The sequence below is a fragment of the Semicossyphus pulcher genome, unplaced genomic scaffold (assembly GCF_022749685.1).
Source record: "Semicossyphus pulcher isolate SPU_LCO1_2020_fin unplaced genomic scaffold, fSemPul1.0.p SCAF_8, whole genome shotgun sequence".
Classification (NCBI taxonomy): Eukaryota; Metazoa; Chordata; class Actinopteri; order Labriformes; family Labridae; genus Semicossyphus; species Semicossyphus pulcher.
This window is the reverse complement of record NW_027211759.1, coordinates 24,303,381-24,322,332: the sequence shown is the minus strand read 5'-3', so window position 1 is coordinate 24,322,332 and position 18,952 is coordinate 24,303,381. Positions and strand designations below refer to the sequence as shown.

Here is an 18,952-nt window from a genome sequence, read left to right as displayed (position 1 = left end):
AGTACAGAATGTGTCTGTCTAGACAAATACCATAGATGAAGACGCTGCAAATCACGCGCACACAGACATGCAGCGCAGCACAGCCCACTCTCGCGATTTCCCAACGGGGAATTGTCTAGTTAGTGGGCTGTGCAGCACAGCCCACAATGGCCCCCTCTATAGCGTAGCTATAGGGGTCCATTGTGGGCTGTGCGAAGCACAGCCCACTATTGTTCTTCACCGCGCCTCTTTTTATTATTATTCTTCCTACCAGATTTTCGGTTTCTTTCTTGCCCCGCAGCTTTGAGCGCACACAAATAAAAAATACATCAAAACGTGCGGCTCGTTCGGACTCGGTGTGCTATTATTTTTATCTCCAGAATATTAATTTTTCGCGTCGTAAGACGCGAAAAACTGGGAAAAAATTCCCATCTGGAATGAATGGGACGAGGAAAAAAAAACTCGAAAATCGGAGACGTTTTTCAAACATCTCCTGCTCTGGCCTACGTTCACCTAGAAACACCATTCAAACTTTAAAATGTAGGCACGGGTCTTGTCTATTTAAGTTGTATTTGAACTTTTTTCCTGCGATGTTTCGTTTTTGAACGGTGACCGTTTAAAGATGGTGAGTTATTTTGGAAAAATTCAGGATTTATAATGGGTGTGTATTGCGGAATGTTCGTGCAGAGCTAATTGACAGAGTGTGGAGACTCAAAAAAAACTCTCAGAAATTCTGTCTCTCTCTCGCGACCCCAGCCACAAATTACACAGTAGAACTGTGATTTTTTCACAGAGTTGTAGCCACACTTGTCTTCTTTCTCCCAATGTGTCTAATTTATCAGTAGGATGTACGGTTTTTCATTTATCTGCCCCTAACCGACAAGAGTAGCTCTCAACTGCTCCATTTACTCCAATGTTAATCGGGAGGAGGATTTTCCAGGATTCTCGAAAGTGCACCTGTTTTTAACTCGCTCCTATTACCACATTTTAGAAGCTAGGACCACAAAAACTTATGTCTGTGTTCTTTAAGGCCTTTCTGGCTTGATGGTGAAGAAATTTTGACGATATCATGTTTGGTTTGGAAGAAATGGCAGTAGTTTGACGTCCTAAATGTGAGCCAGAAATCACGCTCAGATCAGCTGCCACAGACACCAGCTTTGGTCGTTGCTAGGGAGTAACGACAACCATCTCCGCGGCAACCGAGCTCAGCTGGGCCAATTAATTCTTCAGACTCCAAAAAACTCTCAGAAATTCTCTCTTTCCGTGACTCACCCCAGCCACAAATTACACAGTAGAACAGTGATTTTTCACAAAGTTGTAGCCACACTTGTCTTCTTTCTCCCAATCTGTCTACTTTATCAGTAGGACTTATGGTTTTTGATTGATCTGCCTGTAACCGACAAGAGTAGCGCTCAACTACTCCATTCACTCCAATGTAAATCACACAGACAGAGAGACTGCAGCAGAGTATGATCGTCCGGCGTCTGTGTCAAGTGCACAGATATCAGCCATCTCATTGGACAAATCACCTCGGATACAGATGACAGACAACACAGGAGGACTCTGATTGGACAGTTGTGTGTGTGTGGTTTTTTCTGCCATGATATAACCTTCTGCTCCGTGCTGATCGATCTCATTTGACAAATCACCTCGGATACAGATGACAGACAACACAGGAGGACTCTGATTGGACAGTTGTGTGTGTGTGGTTTTTCATATTTCACGTGTATGACAAGAGTCCCAGCCTGAACACAATGACATGAAAATATTTCCCATCAGGCCTAGCGCCCGCTACTGGAAACAGGAAGTGACATATTTGACTCTACAAGCCCCTCCTCCAAGGTGGTAAAACATGTTAACCTCAAATTCATGTCAGGAAACTCTTAAGACCTTGATTAAGGTCTGTGACAAAACTTGTTCAGGTTACAACAGAGGGCGTGACCCTGGCGGCGCGGCGCATATAACCTTCGCCATGATGCCTCGCCATGACATTTAGGCTGCGATAACTCGCCTGTACTTCATCCTGTCTGCACCAAATTTCACATGCTTGATCAGAGTCCCGCCCTGAACAGATCTACACACTCCTTTCCTTACCAATACTATAGCGCCACCCACTGGTGACAGCCTGTATCAACTCTCATATACATTGTCTGATTTGCTCCAAATTTCACAAGTTTGATGAGGGTACCGCCCTGAACACATCTACATATACATTTCTCACTCATAGTCATAGCGCCACCTACTGGGCAGAGCCTGTATAAACTGTCATATACATTGTCTAATCTCCACCAAATTTCACAGGTTTGATGAGGGTACTGCCCTGAACACATCTACATAGACATTTTTCACTCATACTGATGGCGCCACCTACTGGGCAGAGCCTGTATCAACTCTCATATACAATGTTCAATCAGCTTGAAATTTCCCATGTATGATTACAGTGTCGGACTGAACAGTTCTACAGAATCATTTTTCGCTCATACTCTTAGCGCCACCTACTGGCGAGAGCCAGTACTACCTGTTACATACAATGTTATATCAGCTTCAAATTTCACATGCATGATTCTAGTCTCGGCCTGAACAGATCTCCATAGGAAATTTCCCAACAGGGGTTAGCAAAGCTATAGGCTATCCATAAGTACAGAATGTGTCTGTCTAGACAAATACCATAGATGAAGACGCTGAGAATGAATGGTAGGTGGTGAAATGAATACATATTAGCATTGCATTGTAGCATTGCATTGTAGTATAGTAGCATCATAGCATCAGTGTACGCACACAGACATGCAGCGCAGCACAGCCCACTCTCGCGATTTCCCAACGGGGAATTGTCTAGTTAGTGGGCTGTGCAGCACAGCCCACAATGGCCCCCTCTATAGCAAAGCTATAGGGGTCCATTGTGGGCTGTGCGAAGCACAGCCCACTATTGTTATTGCTCGCGCCTCTTTTTTATTAGTGGGCTGTGCAGCACGGCCCACAATGGCCCCCTCTATAGCGTAGCTATAGGGGTCCATTGTGGGCTGTGCGAAGCACAGCCCACTATTGTTATTGCTCGCGCCTCTTTTTTATTAGTGGGCTGTGCAGCACAGCCCACAATGGCCCCCTCTATAGCAAAGCTATAGGGGTCCATTGTGGGCTGTGCGAAGCACAGCCCACTATTGTTATTGCTCGCGCCTCTTTTTTATTATTATTCTTCCCCCTAAATTTTGGCACCTAACTTGCCCCGCAGCTTTGAGCGCACACAAACAAAAAATACATCAAAACGTGCGGCTCGTTCGGACTCGGTGTGCTATTATTTTTATCTCCAGAATATTAATTTTTCGCGTCGTAAGACGCGAAAAACTGGGAAAAAATTCCCATCTGGAATGAATGGGACGAGGAAAAAAAAACTCGAAAATCAGAGACGTTTTTCAAACATCTCCTGCTCTGGCCTACGTTCACCTAGAAACACCATTCAAACTTTAAAATGTAGGCACGGGTCTTGTCTATTTAAGTTGTATTTGAACTTTTTTCCTACCATGTTTCGTTTTTGAACGGTGACCCTTTAAAGATGGTGAGTTATTTTGGAAAAATTCAGGATTTATAATGGGTGTGTATTGCGGAATGTTCGTGCAGAGCTAACTGACAGAGTGCGGAGACTCAAAAAAAACTCTCAGAAATTCTGTCTCTCTCTCGCGACCCCAGCCACAAATTACACAGTAGAACTGTGATTTTTTCACAGAGTTGTAGCCACACTTGTCTTCTTTCTCCCAATGTGTCTACTTTATCAGTAGGATGTACGGTTTTTGATTTATCTGCCCCTAACCGACAAGAGTAGCTCTCAACTGCTCCATTTACTCCAATGTTAATCGGGAGGAGGATTTTCCAGGATTCTCGAAAGTGCACCTGTTTTTAACTCGCTCCTATTACCACATTTTAGAAGCTAGGACCACAAAAACTTATGTCTGTGTTCTTTAAGGCCTTTCTGGCTTGATGGTGAAGAAATTTTGCCGATATCATGTTTGGTTTGGAAGAAATGGCAGTAGTTTGACGTCCTAAATGTGAGCCAGAAATCATGCTCAGATCAGCTGCCACAGACACCAGCTTTGGTCGTTGCTAGGGAGTAACGACAACCATCTCCGCGGCAACCGAGCTCAGCTGGGCCAATTAATTCTTCAGACTCCAAAAAACTCTCCGAAATTCTCTCTTTCCGTGACTCACCCCAGCCACAAATTACACAGTAGAACAGCGATTTTTCACAAAGTTGTAGCCACACTTGTCTTCTTTCTCCCAATCTGTCTACTTTATCAGTAGGACTTATGGTTTTTGATTGATCTGCCCCTAACCGACAAGAGCAGCGCTCAACTGCTCCATTCACTCCAATGTAAATCACACAGACAGACAGACTGCAGCAGAGTATGATCGTCCGGCGTCTGTGTCAAGTGCACAGATATCAGCCATCTCATTGGACAAATCACCTCGGATACAGATGACAGACAACACAGGAGGACTCTGATTGGACAGTTGTGTGTGTGTGGTTTTTTCTGCCATGATATAACCTTCTGCTCCGTGCTGATCGATCTCATTTGACAAATCACCTCGGATACAGATGACAGACAACACAGGAGGACTCTGATTGGACAGTTGTGTGTGTGTGGTTTTTCATATTTCACGTGTATGACAAGAGTCCCAGCCTGAACACAATTACATGAAAATATTTCCCATCAGGCCTAGCGCCCGCTACTGGAAACAGGAAGTGACATATTTTACTCTACAAGCCCCTCCTCCAAGGTGGTAAAACATGTTAACCTCAAATTCATGTCAGGAAACTCTTAAGACCTTGATTAAGGTCTGTGACAAAACTTGTTCAGGTTACAACAGAGGGCGTGACCCTGGCGGCGCGGCGCATATAACCTTCGCCATGATGCCTCGCCATGACATTTAGGCTGCGATAACTCGCCTGTACTTCATCCTGTCTGCACCAAATTTCACATGCTTGATCAGAGTCCCGCCCTGAACAGATCTACACACTCCTTTCCTTACCAATACTATAGCGCCACCCACTGGTGACAGCCTGTATCAACTCTCATATACATTGTCCAATCTCCACCAAATTTCACAAGTTTGATGAGGGTACCGCCCTGAACACATCTACATATACATTTCTCACTCATAGTCATAGCGCCACCTACTGGGCAGAGCCTGTATAAACTGTCATATACGTTGTCCAATCTCCACCAAATTTCACAGGTTTGATGAGGGTACTGCCCTGAACACATCTACATAGACATTTTTCACTCATGCTGATGGCGCCACCTACTGGGCAGAGCCTGTATCAACTCTCATATACATTGTCTGATTTGCTCCAAATGTCACAGGTTTCATGAGGGTACTGCCCTGAACACATCTGCATATTCATTTTTCACTCATAGTCACAGCGCCACCTACTGGTAAGAGCCAGTAGTAACTCTCATATACAATGTTCAATCAGCTTGAAATTTCCCATGTATGATTACAGTGTCGGACTGAACAGTTCTACAGAATCATTTTTCGCTCATACTCTTAGCGCCACCTACTGGCGAGAGCCAGTACTTTTTTACACGTGGGGTTCACACACACACGCGCACACAGACATGCAGCGCAGCACAGCCCACTCTCGCGATTTCCCAACGGGGAATTGTCTAGTTATTATTCTTCCTCCCTAATTTTCGGTTTCTTTCTTGCCCCGCAGCTTTGAGCGCACACAAATAAAAAATACATCAAAACGTGCGGCTCGTTCGGACTCGGTGTGCTATTATTTTTATCTCCAGAATATTAATTTTTCGCGTCGTAAGACGCGAAAAACTGGGAAAAAATTCCCATCTGGAATGAATGGGACGAGGAAAAAAAAACTCGAAAATCGGAGACGTTTTTCAAACATCTCCTGCTCTGGCCTACGTTCACCTAGAAACACCATTCAAACTTTAAAATGTAGGCACGGGTCTTGTCTATTTAAGTTGTATTTGAACTTTTTTCCTACCATGTTTCGTTTTTGAACGGTGACCCTTTAAAGATGGTGAGTTATTTTGGAAAAATTCAGGATTTATAATGGGTGTGTATTGCGGAATGTTCGTGCAGAGCTAACTGACAGAGTGCGGAGACTCAAAAAAAACTCTCAGAAATTCTCTCTCTCTCTCGCGACCCCAGCCACAAATTACACAGTAGAACTGTGATTTTTTCACAGAGTTGTAGCCACACTTGTCTTCTTTCTCCCAATGTGTCTACTTTATCAGTAGGATGTACGGTTTTTGATTTATCTGCCCCTAACCGACAAGAGTAGCTCTCAACTGCTCCATTTACTCCAATGTTAATCGGGAGGAGGATTTTCCAGGATTCTCGAAAGTGCACCTGTTTTTAACTCGCTCCTATTACCACATTTTAGAAGCTAGGACCACAAAAACTTATGTCTGTGTTCTTTAAGGCCTTTCTGGCTTGATGGTGAAGAAATTTTGCCCATATCATGTTTGGTTTGGAAGAAATGGCAGTAGTTTGACATCCTAAATGTGAGCCAGAAATCACGCTCAAATCAGCTGCCACAGACACCAGCTTTGGTCGTTGCTAGGGAGTAACGACAACCATCTCCGCGGCAACCGAGCTCAGCTGGGCCAATTAATTCTTCAGACTCCAAAAAACTCTCAGAAATTCTCTCTTTCCGTGACTCACCCCAGCCACAAATTACACAGTAGAACAGTGATTTTTCACAAAGTTGTAGCCACACTTGTCTTCTTTCTCCCAATCTGTCTACTTTATCAGTAGGACTTATGGTTTTTGATTGATCTGCCTGTAACCGACAAGAGTAGCGCTCAACTGCTCCATTCACTCCAATGTAAATCACACAGACAGACAGACTGCAGCAGAGTATGATCGTCCGGCGTCTGTGTCAAGTGCACAGATATCAGCCATCTCATTTGACAAATCCCCTCGGATACAGATGACAGACAACACAGGAGGACTCTGATTGGACAGTTGTGTGTGTGTGGTTTTTTCTGCCATGATATAACCTTCTGCTCCGCGCTGATCGATCTCATTTGACAAATCACCTCGGATACAGATGACAGACAACACAGGAGGACTCTGATTGGACAGTTGTGTGTGTGTGGTTTTTCATATTTCACGTGTATGACAAGAGTCCCAGCCTGATCACAATTACATGAACATATTTCCCATCAGGCCTAGCGCCCGCTACTGGAAACAGGAAGTGACATGTTTTACTCTACAAGCCCCTCCTCCAAGGTGGTAAAACATGTTAACCTCAAATTCATGTCGGGAAACTCTTAAGACCTTGATTAAGGTCTGTGACAAAACTTGTTCAGGTTACAACAGAGGGCGTGACCCTGGCGGCGCGGCGCATATAACCTTCGCCATGATGCCTCGCCATGACATTTAGGCTGCGATAACTCGCCTGTACTTCATCCTGTCTGCACCAAATTTCACATGCTTGATCAGAGTCCCGCCCTGAACAGATCTACACACTCCTTTCCTTACCAATACTATAGCGCCACCCACTGGTGACAGCCTGTATCAACTCTCATATACATTGTCCAATCTCCACCAAATTTCACAAGTTTGATGAGGGTACCGCCCTGAACACATCTACATATACATTTCTCACTCATAGTCATAGCGCCACCTACTGGGCAGAGCCTGTATAAACTGTCATATACATTGTCTGATTTGCTCCAAATTTCACAGGTTTCATGAGGGTACTGCCCTGAACACATCTGCATATTCATTTTTCACTCATAGTCACAGCGCCACCTACTGGTAAGAGCCAGTAGTAACTCTCATATACAATGTTCAATCAGCTTGAAATTTCCCATGTATGATTACAGTGTCGGACTGAACAGTTCTACATAATCATTTTTCGCTCATACTCTTAGCGCCACCTACTGGCAAGAGCCAGTACTACCTGTTACATACAATGTTATATCAGCTTCAAATTTCACATGCATGATTCTAGTCTCGGCCTGAACAGATCTCCATAGGAAATTTCCCAACAGGGGTTAGCAAAGCTATAGGCTATCCATAAGTACAGAATGTGTCTGTCTAGACTGTTAGCTAAATGTTATCATATTATCTGTATGTACACGCGCACACAGACATGCAGCGCAGCACAGCCCACTCTCGCGATTTCCCAACGGGGAATTGTCTAGTTATTATTCTTCCCCCTAAATTTTGGCACCTAACTTGCCCCGCAGCTTTGAGCGCACACAAACAAAAAATACATCAAAACGTGCGGCTCGTTCGGACTCGGTGTGCTATTATTTTTATCTCCAGAATATTAATTTTTCGCGTCGTAAGACGCGAAAAACTGGGAAAAAATTCCCATCTGGAATGAATGGGACGAGGAAAAAAAAACTCGAAAATCGGAGACGTTTTTCAAACATCTCCTGCTCTGGCCTACGTTCACCTAGAAACACCATTCAAACTTTAAAATGTAGGCACGGGTCTTGTCTATTTAAGTTGTATTTGAACTTTTTTCCTACCATGTTTCGTTTTTGAACGGTGACCCTTTAAAGATGGTGAGTTATTTTGGAAAAATTCAGGATTTATAATGGGTGTGTATTGCGGAATGTTCGTGCAGAGCTAATTGACAGAGTGCGGAGACTCAAAAAAAACTCTCAGAAATTCTGTCTCTCTCTCGCGACCCCAGCCACAAATTACACAGTAGAACTGTGATTTTTTCACAGAGTTGTAGCCACACTTGTCTTCTTTCTCCCAATGTGTCTACTTTATCAGTAGGATGTACGGTTTTTCATTTATCTGCCCCCAACCGACAAGAGTAGCTCTCAACTGCTCCATTTACTCCAATGTTAATCGGGAGGAGGATTTTCCAGGATTTTCGAAAGTGCACCTGTTTTTAACTCGCTCCTATTACCACATTTTAGAAGCTAGGACCACAAAAACTTATGTCTGTGTTCTTTAAGGCCTTTCTGGCTTGATGGTGAAGAAATTTTGACGATATCATGTTTGGTTTGGAAGAAATGGCAGTAGTTTGACGTCCTAAATGTGAGCCAGAAATCACGCTCAAATCAGCTGCCACAGACACCAGCTTTGGTCGTTGCTAGGGAGTAACGACAACCATCTCCGCGGCAACCGAGCTCAGCTGGGCCAATTAATTCTTCAGACTCCAAAAAACTCTCAGAAATTCTCTCTTTCCGTGACTCACCCCAGCCACAAATTACACAGTAGAACAGTGATTTTTCACAAAGTTGTAGCCACACTTGTCTTCTTTCTCCCAATCTGTCTACTTTATCAGTAGGACTTATGGTTTTTGATTGATCTGCCCCTAACCGACAAGAGTAGCGCTCAACTGCTCCATTCACTCCAATGTAAATCACACAGACCGACAGACTGCAGCAGAGTATGATCGTCCGGCGTCTGTGTCAAGTGCACAGATATCAGCCATCTCATTGGACAAATCCCCTCGGATACAGATGACAGACAACACAGGAGGACTCTGATTGGACAGTTGTGTGTGTGTGGTTTTTTCTGCCATGATATAACCTTCTGCTCCGCGCTGATCGATCTCATTGGACAAATCACCTCGGATACAGATGACAGACAACACAGGAGGACTCTGATTGGACAGTTGTGTGTGTGTGTGGTTTTTCATGTTTCACGTGTATGACAAGAGTCCCAGCCTGAACACAATTACATGAAAATATTTCCCATCAGGCCTAGCGCCCGCTACTGGAAACAGGAAGTGACATATAAGCCCCTCCTCCAAGGTGGTAAAACATGTTAACCTCAAATTCATGTCAGGAAACTCTGAAGACCTTGATTAAGGTCTGTGACAAAACTTGTTCAGGTTACAACAGAGGGCGTGACCCTGGCGGCGCGGCGCATATAACCTTCGCCATGATGCCTCGCCATGACATTTAGGCTGCGATAACTCGCCTGTACTTCATCCTGTCTGCACCAAATTTCACATGCTTGATCAGAGTCCCGCCCTGAACACATCTACATATACATTTCTCACTCATAGTCATAGCGCCACCTACTGGGCAGAGCCTGTATAAACTGTCATATACATTGTCCAATCTCCACCAAATTTCACAGGTTTGATGAGGGTACTGCCCTGAACACATCTACATATACATTTCTCACTCATAGTCATAGCGCCACCTACTGGGCAGAGCCTGTATAAACTCTCATATACATTGTCCAATCTCCACCAAATTTCACAGGTTTGATGAGGGTACTGCCCTGAACACATCTGCATATTCATTTTTCACTCATAGTCACAGCGCCACCTACTGGTAAGAGCCAGTAGTAACTCTCATATACAATGTTCAATCAGCTTGAAATTTCCCATGTATGATTACAGTGTCGGACTGAACAGTTCTACAGAATCATTTTTCGCTCATACTCTTAGCGCCACCTACTGGCGAGAGCCAGTACTTTTTTACACGTGGGGTTCACACACACACGCGCACACAGACATGCAGCGCAGCACAGCCCACTCTCGCGATTTCCCAACGGGGAATTGTCTAGTTAGTGGGCTGTGCAGCACAGCCCACAATGGCCCCCTCTATAGCGTAGCTATAGGGGTCCATTGTGGGCTGTGCGAAGCACAGCCCACTATTGTTCTTCACTGCGCCTCTTTTTATTATTATTCTTCCTACCTAATTTTCGGTTTCTTTCTTGCCCCGCAGCTTTGAGCGCACACCAACAAAAAATACATCAAAACGTGCGGCTCGGTCTAACTCGCTATGCTATTATTTTTATCTCCAGAATATTAATTTTTCGCGTCGTAAGACGCGAAAAACTGGGAAAAAATTCCCATCTGGAATGAATGGGACGAGGTACAAAAAACCTCGAAAATCTGCGACGTTTTTCAAACATCTCCTGCTCTGGCCTACGTTCACCTAGAAACACCATTCAAACTTTAAAATGTAGGCACGGGTCTTGTCTATTTAAGTTGTATTTGAACTTTTTTCCTACCATGTTTCGTTTTTGAACGGTGACCCTTTAAAGATGGTGAGTTATTTTGGAAAAATTCAGGATTTATAATGGGTGTGTATTGCGGAATGTTCGTGCAGAGCTAACTGACAGAGTGCGGAGACTCAAAAAAAACTCTCAGAAATTCTCTCTCTCTCTCGCGACCCCAGCCACAAATTACACAGTAGAACTGTTATTTTTTCACAGAGTTGTAGCCACACTTGTCTTCTTTCTCCCAATGTGTCTACTTTATCAGTAGGATGTACGGTTTTTCATTTATCTGCCCCTAACCGACAAGAGTAGCTCTCAACTGCTCCATTTACTCCAATGTTAATCGGGAGGAGGATTTTCCAGGATTTTCGAAAGTGCACCTGTTTTTAACTCGCTCCTATTACCACATTTTAGAAGCTAGGACCACAAAAACTTATGTCTGTGTTCTTTAAGGCCTTTCTGGCTTGATGGTGAAGAAATTTTGACGATATCATGTTTGGTTTGGAAGAAATGGCAGTAGTTTGACGTCCTAAATGTGAGCCAGAAATCACGCTCAAATCAGCTGCCACAGACACCAGCTTTGGTCGTTGCTAGGGAGTAACGACAACCATCTCCGCGGCAACCGAGCTCAGCTGGGCCAATTAATTCTTCAGACTCCAAAAAACTCTCAGAAATTCTCTCTTTCCGTGACTCACCCCAGCCACAAATTACACAGTAGAACAGTGATTTTTTCACAGAGTTGTAGCCACACTTGTCTTCTTTTTCCCAATCTGTCTACTTTATCAGTAGGACTTATGGTTTTTGATTGATCTGCCCCTAACCGACAAGAGTAGCGCTCAACTGCTCCATTCACTCCAATGTAAATCACACAGACAGACAGACTGCAGCAGAGTATGATCGTCCGGCGTCTGTGTCAAGTGCACAGATATCAGCCATCTCATTGGACAAATCACCTCGGATACAGATGACAGACAACACAGGAGGACTCTGATTGGACAGTTGTGTGTGTGTGGTTTTTCATATTTCACGTGTATGACAAGAGTCCCAGCCTGAACACAATTACATGAAAATATTTCCCATCAGGCCTAGCGCCCGCTACTGGAAACAGGAAGTGACATATAAGCCCCTCCTCCAAGGTGGTAAAACATGTTAACCTCAAATTCATGTCAGGAAACTCTTAAGACCTTGATTAAGGTCTGTGACAAAACTTGTTCAGGTTACAACAGAGGGCGTGACCCTGGCGGCGCGGCGCATATAACCTTCGCCATGATGCCTCGCCATGACATTTAGGCTGCGATAACTCGCCTGTACTTCATCCTGTCTGCACCAAATTTCACATGCTTGATCAGAGTCCCGCCCTGAACAGATCTACACACTCCTTTCCTTGCCAATACTATAGCGCCACCCACTGGTGACAGCCTGTATCAACTCTCATATACATTGTCCAATCTCCACCAAATTTCACAAGTTTGATGAGGGTACCGCCCTGAACACATCTACATATACATTTCTCACTCATAGTCATAGCGCCACCTACTGGGCAGACCCTGTATAAACTGTCATATACATTGTCCAATCTCCACCAAATTTCACAGGTTTGATGAGGGTACTGCCCTGAACACATCTACATAGACATTTTTCACTCATACTGATGGCGCCACCTACTGGGCAGAGCCTGTATCAACTCTCATATACATTGTCTGATTTGCTCCAAATGTCACAGGTTTCATGAGGGTACTGCCCTGAACACATCTGCATATTCATTTTTCACTCATAGTCACAGCGCCACCTACTGGTAAGAGCCAGTAGTAACTCTCATATACAATGTTCAATCAGCTTGAAATTTCCCATGTATGATTACAGTGTCGGACTGAACAGTTCTACAGAATCATTTTTCGCTCATACTCTTAGCGCCACCTACTGGCGAGAGCCAGTACTACCTGTTACATACAATGTTATATCAGCTTCAAATTTCACATGCGTGATTATAGTCTCGGCCTGAACAGATCTCCATAGGAAATTTCCCAACAGGGGTTAGCAAAGCTATAGGCTATCCATAAGTACAGAATGTGTCTGTCTAGACTGTTAGCTAAATGTTATCATATTATCAATGTACGCACACAGACATGCAGCGCAGCACAGCCCACTCTCGCGATTTCCCAACGGGGAATTGTCTAGTTAGTGGGCTGTGCAGCACAGCCCACAATGGCCCCCTCTATAGCGTAGCTATAGGGGTCCATTGTGGGCTGTGCGAAGCACAGCCCACTATTGTTCTCCACCGCGCCTCTTTTTTATTAGTGGGCTGTGCAGCACAGCCCACAATGGCCCCCTCTATAGCAAAGCTATAGGGGTCCATTGTGGGCTGTGCGAAGCACAGCCCACTATTGTTCTCCACCGCGCCTCTTTTTATTATTATTCTTCCTACCAGATTTTCGGTTTCTTTCTTGCCCCGCAGCTTTGAGCGCACACAAATAAAAAATACATCAAAACGTGCGGCTCGTTCGGACTCGGTGTGCTATTATTTTTATCTCCAGAATATTAATTTTTCGCGTCGTAAGACGCGAAAAACTGCCACAAATTTCCCATCTGGAATGAATGGGACGAGGAAAAAAAAACTCGAAAATCGGAGACGTTTTTCAAACCTCTCCTGCTCTGGCCTACGTTCACCTAGAAACACCATTCAAACTTTAAAATGTAGGCACAGGTCTTGTCTATTTAAGTTGTATTTGAACTTTTTTCCTACCATGTTTCGTTTTTGAACGGTGAGCCTTTAAAGATGGTGAGTTATTTTGGAAAAATTCAGGATTTATAATGGGTGTGTATTGCGGAATGTTCGTGCAGAGCTAATTGACAGAGTGCGGAGACTCAAAAAAAACTCTCAGAAATTCTGTCTCTCTCTCGCGACCCCAGCCACAAATTACACAGTAGAACTGTGATTTTTTCACAGAGTTGTAGCCACACTTGTCTTCTTTCTCCCAATGTGTCTACTTTATCAGTAGGATGTACGGTTTTTGATTTATCTGCCCCTAACCGACAAGAGTAGCTCTCAACTGCTCCATTTACTCCAATGTTAATCGGGAGGAGGATTTTCCAGGACTCTCGAAAGTGCACCTGTTTTTAACTCGCTCCTATTACCACATTTTAGAAGCTAGGACCACAAAAACTTATGTCTGTGTTCTTTAAGGCCTTTCTGGCTTGATGGTGAAGAAATTTTGACGATATCATGTTTGGTTTGGAAGAAATGGCAGTAGTTTGACGTCCTAAATGTGAGCCAGAAATCACGCTCAGATCAGCTGCCACAGACACCAGCTTTGGTCGTTGCTAGGGAGTAACGACAACCATCTCCGCGGCAACCGAGCTCAGCTGGGCCAATTCATTCTTCAGACTCCAAAAAACTCTCAGAAATTCTCTCTTTCCGTGACTCACCCCAGCCACAAATTACACAGTAGAACAGTGATTTTTCACAAAGTTGTAGCCACACTTGTCTTCTTTCTCCCAATCTGTCTACTTTATCAGTAGGACTTATGGTTTTTGATTGATCTGCCTGTAACCGACAAGAGTAGCGCTCAACTGCTCCATTCACTCCAATGTAAATCACACAGACAGACAGACTGCAGCAGAGTATGATCGTCCGGCGTCTGTGTCAAGTGCACAGATATCAGCCATCTCATTGGACAAATCACCTCGGATACAGATGACAGACAACACAGGAGGACTCTGATTGGACAGTTGTGTGTGTGTGGTTTTTCATATTTCACGTGTATGACAAGAGTCCCAGCCTGAACACAATTACATGAAAATATTTCCCATCAGGCCTAGCGCCCGCTACTGGAAACAGGAAGTGACATATTTGACTCTACAAGCCCCTCCTCCAAGGTGGTAAAACATGTTAACCTCAAATTCATGTCAGGAAACTCTTAAGACCTTGATTAAGGTCTGTGAGAAAACTTGTTCAGGTTACAACAGAGGGCGTGACCCTGACGGCGAGGCGCATATAACCTTCGCCATGATGCCTCGCCATGACATTTAGGATGCGATAACTCGCCTGTACTTCATCCTGTCTGCACCAAATTTCACATGCTTGATCAGAGTCCCACCCTGAACAGATCTACACACTCCTTTCCTTACCAATACTATAGCGCCACCCACTGGTGACAGCCTGTATCAACTCTCATATACATTGTCCAATCTCCACCAAATTTCACAAGTTTGATGAGGGTACCGCCCTGAACACATCTACATATACATTTCTCACTCATAGTCATAGCGCCACCTACTGGGCAGAGCCTGTATAAACTCTCATATACATTGTCCAATCTCCACCAAATTTCACAGGTTTGATGAGGGTACTGCCCTGAACACATCTACATAGACATTTTTCACTTATACTGATGGCGCCACCTACTGGGCAGAGCCTGTATCAACTCTCAAATACATTGTCTGATTTGCTCCAAATTTCACAGGTTTCATGAGGGTACTGCCCTGAACACATCTGCATATTCATTTTTCACTCATAGTCACAGCGCCACCTACTGGTAAGAGCCAGTAGTAACTCTCATATACAATGTTCAATCAGCTTGAAATTTCCCATGTATGATTACAGTGTCGGACTGAACAGTTCTACAGAATCATTTTTCGCTCATACTCTTAGCGCCACCTACTGGCAAGAGCCAGTACTACCTGTCACATACAATGTTATATCAGCTTCAAATTTCACATGCATGATTATAGTCTCGGCCTGAACAGATCTCCATAGGAAATTTCCCAACAGGGGTTAGCAAAGCTATAGGCTATCCATAAGTACAGAATGTGTCTGTCTAGACTGTTAGCTAAATGTTATCATATTATCAATGTACGCACACAGACATGCAGCGCAGCACAGCCCACTCTCGCGATTTCCCAACGGGGAATTGTCTAGTTTGCTATATTCCCCCTCTTCAGCTCCACCCTCTTATGCATTCTCTACTTCAACGTCTATTTTACTCTTAACTGGACCATAATTTACAAAATGAACATCATGCTGTATTGAAGAAGACGTAAACACATTGGGAAAATGCCTGATTCAATTTAAGGTCCTACATCGTCTACATCTCACAAGAGAGAAACCGTCCCACGTTCACATGCCAATATGGATCCTACTTGTGTAGGTGCCACCTCAACCCAGCTCCAGCTGGACACTTGTTTTGGGAATGTCCATCCTTGCGCATATTTTGGAGCCACATTTTTGAAGCCTTTTCCAGTATTTACCATAAAAGAATTGAACCCTACCCAATCACTGCTATTTTTGTAGTCCCAAATGAGGGCGTAAATACCACCACCCCCCAAGCCAACTTTATGGCATTTGCCTCGCTTCAGGCTTGGAGACTTGTTTTCCAACATTGAAGGTCAGACCAGTCCCCATCATTTGTAAATTGGATCAAAGAAATGTTATCCCTAATTCGACTAGAAAATCTCATTGACACCTGGGCCACATTTAAAGATTTCATCTTTTCCTTCGATCCTATAAAAGATCTGTCTCCTCTGATTCGTTTTACTTCCTACTGATAGTTGTGTGGAGATTATGCAAATGTTTGTACGTATTTTCCCAATAAGTCGGTGTACTAACGAAAAAAACTTGTACTCACCATTATATTCAACTTCAACATTCCCTTTTTATTTATTTGTTATTTATGTTTTTATTATTCTTTTTCTTAATGTTAATAATAATAATAATAATAATAACTTTAATTTTTATAGCGCCTTTCATGGGACCCAAGGTCGCTTTACAAAGAGGAACACAGAAGCACTCACAAACAGACTAGACACAGTACATTGAATGACTGGAGTTAAAGGCTGTAGGCTGTGTTGAAAAGATGGGTTTTGAGGAGTTTTTTGAAAGAGTCCAGTGTGGGAGCATTGCGGAGGTCGGGAGGGAGAGCGTTCCAGAGGGTGGGGGCTGCTACACTGAACGCTATATCCCCGAAGGTCCGCAACCTGGTGTGAGGAATGGAAAGCTGGCCGGAGGTAGATGAACGGAGGGTCCTTGACTGGGTGTAGGGATGGAGGAGGTCAGTGAGGTACTGGGGTGCCAGACCATGGAGGGATTTGTATGTCTCGCCTCTCGGGTGTCAGGGGAGGGTGGGGGATTAGTATGTTTGTTTATATACGTTTGTTTATGTTCTCTGAAAAGCAAAACTTTGAGTAAAGTTTGAAAAAAAAAGTACCAATAAGGATTTAAATTTTCTGATACAGAAAGAATGCAGGTTTAAGGCACATTGGCTTCACTTTGAAACCAAGAGGCGACGTCCACTTCTTACAGTCTATGGTAAACTGTTGAGTTTGTATTTGGGGAAAAGATACCCTGCCTGAAACAAAAAAAAAAGTTTTCTGTGAAACCTGGTGTTTCAATTGCTTCCAAATAGATTCCACTGTGTCTGAAAGGCCCAAACATTCTCGTCCGTGTGGCTTAATGGGTTATCGAGTTTTCCAGGATCTGAGCTTCAGGGCTCCTGAAAGTGTTCTCGGTGCAGATTCCTCGCCTCTTTTGTGTTCACTGACCTGTAACCGTGGGAAACTGGCACAGGTATTATTTGAACCTGTCTGACAGGTTTGCAGGGCTTCATGTTAGCTCACTCCTTTGGGGAGGGGGGGTCATAATGGAGCGTTTCTTTGCCCTCCTTCAGTGTCAGTTGCTCCTTTTGTTGCAGCAGCTTCTGTTCACGCGGGGAACACGGTGACGTTTATGTCCTGTTCTCAGCACTTTGTTGTTGACAGGGGAGGATGCTGTGGCAGGCTGACCCCCCCCCCATCACCGCACCTACACCCCCTACTCTTTTTTTCTGCTGATCTCTCTCATCCCTCTCTCATCCCTCTCTCTCTCTCTCTCTCCTTTCATCTCTCTCTCCTCTTTCTCCCTGATGTTTCCACGAGTCCTCTCTCTCCCCGTCTTTGTCTCTGTCTCTCTTGTCCGTCCCCTCTCGTGTTTCTCTGCAGTGCGAGCTGCTGACCGAGGGCTTTCAGGCCTCTCGGGTGTCATTACTGACATCTGAGCTGGGAGAGAGAGCTTTTTCACTCCAGCATACACACACACACACACACACACACACACACACACACACACACACACACACACACACACTGATACACCAAACCTGACTGCACAATAACACATGTCTAGTATGACTGCGGGACATATGGAGTAACACATTAGCTTTTATAATAAAGATTGAAAGCAGCCTGACATATTTTTTTATTACTGCTATAAAGTTCAGAGCTTGACTGTGAGTGGCACATATTGAGTTTTCTGCAGGCAACTCGCTGACTAATCAGCCGGATTGTTTAAAGCTGCCGCTGGCAACATTTTAAAGTCATATCTGCTTTTATCTCCAACCACAAGAAGCGACAAATCAAATTTAATATCAAGTATAAATCCCTCTTATTCCGACATTAGGCAGAGAGCGCCATCTCTTCCTTAAAAGCTTTATTTTGAGGAAATCATGAAAATCAGAGAAGCACAAATCTTTAAGCATTATTCCAGCTCTTATTTTGAAAAGTTGACCCTATTTTTTTTATATATCTTTTGGGGTCATAGTGAATATGTAAAAATAGGGCCCGGATTTAAAACTACAAGAAACCACAAGTTTTACCTGTTGTCCTAGATTGATATAAAAATCTGATTAGTAAACCACAGCTTTCAGAGATTTGAACAAAGCTGTGACCGCCTTGGCAGAAAAACTTAATGAGCATGTGTAAGATGCAAACTATTCCAATAAATTCTTCCAATTAAAATACGTAGCAAAGTTTTGAAAGTGTTGTAAAACTTATTATTTTATGTTACAGTAAAATCTAGTGTTCACTAATTAAGTATAAAGGACACTAACCCATAAAGGGAACAAAAGGTATTGAGTTCTGTAAAACACGTCCAAGACTTCACAGCAGCTGTACAAACCTTTGACTCAGGTTATAATCATTGATGTGCATGTCCCTATCAATTAAATAAATGCATAAAATATAAGAAAGAAGCTAAATTTCTTACAGAATT

At 43.7% G+C, this 18,952-nt stretch overlaps 1 protein-coding gene across 1 annotated transcript in view; it reads left to right on the top strand.

Annotated features, from left to right (window-relative positions):
* Positions 1-18,952, top strand: part of spire2 (spire-type actin nucleation factor 2) — a 92,669-nt gene that overhangs the window by 47,497 nt on the left and 26,220 nt on the right. The gene's annotated exons all lie outside the window — the stretch shown is intronic.